The following is a 3,443-nucleotide window of genomic DNA, read 5'->3' on the forward strand; positions in this document are numbered from 1 at the left end:
AATAATACACAATGTATTTATTTATTTATTTATTTATGGCTGTGTTGGGTCTTTATTTCTGTGCATGGGCTTTCTCTAGTTGTGGCAAGTGGGGGTCACTCTTCATCGCGGTGCGCAGGCCTCTCACTATCGCGGCCTCTGTTGTTGCGGAGCACAGGCTCCAGACGCGCAGGCTCAGTAATTGTGGCTCACGGGCCCAGTTGCTCCATGGCATGTGGGATTTTCCCAGACCAGGGCTCGAACCTGTGTCGTCTGCATTGGCAGGCAGATTCCCAACCACTGCGCCACCAGGGAAGCCCCATCTCTTTCTCTTTTGACAGAGTCAAAATTTTCATCAAGTGCTTCTGTATGTATTGAGACTGGAAAGTGACCAAAACTTTTCACTATAAAAGCTTCAGTATTACAGGTAAACACATCACACCCCATTTTAGCAGTGTTGTCTGAAAGGTGTCCAGATATTTAGCAAGTAAGTACATTTAGGTTTCTTTGGTGAGAAATGTATAGAATGCATGGAATTCGTCAAACTTTAACTTCGTGCTAGAAGCCCTCCTCCCTCCCCCACTTGTACAACTCTTAAGCTTTGTAATTGTGGTGCCAGATTTTGTCTTCATTTATAATTTTTATATGTTCATCAAGGCTTTTTTATCATTAATTCTAATTTTTTAAAACATTGCAATAATATATTACTTTTCCATATTACTAAGTCACTTGGCACCCCTTCTCTATTTGTATCTGAGGCAAGTTTCTAGCTTGCCTAAATCTAATCCCTACACTGGAAAGAGTTTTTTAAATGAAGTGTTGTGATTTTCCTTGGGTGAAAATTATGTCTGAAAATCAGGGAACATCCCTTTCCCCATCCCTCACTTTATTGTTTTTTTACAAGTTATCTTTGTCTTTATAACATTGTTTTACCTGTACCTTAAACACTATCACCAGAGGTAGTCTGAAACTAAGTGAAATGAGAGTCGTGATTGTTTATATCATTTATTTATACATTTCACAGAGTAGCTATGATCTGCCAAACAACTTGCTAAGATTCAGGTGCTCCAGAGAGAGCTTCAGGTGTGCTGTGTGATTTCTCCTCTGTGCTAGGCACAGCCTTTGCAACGTAGCCTGGGCTGTGCTCCTTCGCATTTCTGCAGACAACCCTTTGTCCAGGAGTTCCCATTTGGGAGGTGCTAACTTCTCTGATCCTTAAGTTTAAAAACACCTGAAAAAATTGTCAAGTAGTCAGTTAAACTATGTCACACCCCAAATACAAAATTAGTTCAGTCTATGTGAACTGCCCTGGAAAGATTTCCATGATAAATATTATATAGAAATAAACTGTACAGTGATGTCTTTGGTATAATTATATAAAAGCATATCCAAAAAGAACATTGGTCCTGTAGAGAGTTTGAGATGCCAACCCCTCAACTTTAGTGGAAAGGGGCCACTTTGAGGTCTCACTGAGGCAGTCTTGATATTTCTAAGGCACTGGGACTCTGAGGGGCTCTGGACAGTGTTATTTGCCAAGTCCATGTGGCAACTCTAACAAGGCCAGGCCTTAAATTTGTATAAAGTGCTTACCTGTTTGTTCTGTTTTTCATGACTATGTTATTAAAATATATGAATATTCTCCAGTTAGTAGATGAGATTTGGGGATTAAATATGCAGTTTTCTGTATTAAATATCATAATTGTTACTACCACTGTTATCTTCATGGAGCTGCAGCAGAGAAGGGAGGTCCTGACTCCAGCAGGCCCAGACCACGAGCAGCCCTTGGAAGACATTCTGAGGCCGAGGCTGTGCCTAGGGGATCTGAGGTTCCAAGCTTCTCCTGGCTAGAGCAGCTTCAGAGGCCCCCAGAGCTGAGCCCTGCCCGCTGAACACTGATAGAGGAGCTGGAAGAAGATTCCCTTTGGCAGGGGCACTGCAGGGTTCCCAACATGTCCAGAAAGCTGTGCTAGAACCTCATATGTGAGGCTAAATCTCCAGCTCTTGTCTTCCAGAAGCCACAGGGACAGAGCAAGTTTCCTGAGGTGAAACCTATGGTGGTTCCCAATAGACAGCCTAAGGGGGGCATCCCTCAGACTCCTGTCCTTTCTGGTGGCTCTGTCCTAGGACATGCTGTGGGTGCCCTCTCTCCAACTAGCTCTCTCATTTCTCATTCATTTCCCAAATGGCTCTTGAGTATCAACTAAATCTTAAGCCCCTAAGGCTAGTGATAGATCAGCGAATACCTGTCCTGGAAGAAAATAGATAATTAAGCTAAAAGTCACAACATAGACTAAAATGTATGCCTGGGAAAGTCAAGGCACCTTTCCCAGCTGTAAAAGTCAAAGAAGGATTACCCCCTGGGAAACATTTTTCACTATAACAGGAAGGAAGGAGGATGGGTGGTAAATGTTTTTGAGTTTCGTAACAAAAAGTTCTCTTCTAATGGCTTTTACGTCCTCTGTGAAGTGGCATCCAGCACATCTGCTGAGGTTGGGGGACAGAAGTTTGTCAAAGTGGAGAGTATTTGAAATCGTTTCGTTAAGCATAAGAGAGTTGACAGTGGAACCAGTGATATAAACTCCAAAAAACAGGGAGCTTTGTCACTTTTCTTCATTTATGTATCCTAAGTGCACATAGAAGGAACTTACCAAATATATAGGATGAATGAAAATATGAATTCCATGCAGTATTGGAGATGCCCATTAGTTGTAGACCATAGAACTACGGTAGCACAATATACTCGTTTGTGTAATTTTATCTAGTGGGTCTCCACCACTTACCAGAGGTCAGGCGTGGAAGAGGCAGAGAGTTTGGACTTTAGCCGGACAGGAATGATGAAACAAGAATGATGTGAGGGTGTTTAGAATGTTGCTTAGCTGATGAACCATGAAGACCACTCTGTTAGTTTGCTAGAACTGCCCTAACAAAATGCTGCAGATTGGGTGGCTTAAACAACAGAAGTTTGTTTTCTCATAGTTCTGGAGGCTGAAAGTCCAAGATCAAGGTGTAGGCAGATTTGGTTTCTCCTGAGGCCTCTCTTCTTGCCTTGCAGATGGCTGCCTTCTTGCTGTGTTCTCACATGGCCTTTTTCCATGTGTGCCCATCCTGGTATCTCTTCCTTTTATAAGGACACCATGGGGACTTCCCTGGCGATCCAGTGGTTAAGATTCCATGCTTCCACTGCAGGGGACATGGGTTCGATCCCTGGTCAGGGAACTAAGATTCCCCATGCCGCAGCATGGCAAAAACTAAAAAAGACACCAGTCATACTGGATTAGGACCCCACCCTAAGGGCCTCATTTTAACTTAATCACCTCTTTAAAGACCTTACCTCCAAATACCATTACATTCCTAGGTACTGGGGGTCAGGACTTTCGTATATGAATTTGTGCGGAGGACACAATTCAGCCCATAACGTCTATGGAGAGAGAGAGAGAGAGAGAGAGAGAGAGAGAGAGAGAGAG

The sequence above is a fragment of the Lipotes vexillifer genome, unplaced genomic scaffold (assembly GCF_000442215.2).
Source record: "Lipotes vexillifer unplaced genomic scaffold, Lipotes_vexillifer_v1.1 scaffold317, whole genome shotgun sequence".
Classification (NCBI taxonomy): Eukaryota; Metazoa; Chordata; class Mammalia; order Artiodactyla; family Lipotidae; genus Lipotes; species Lipotes vexillifer.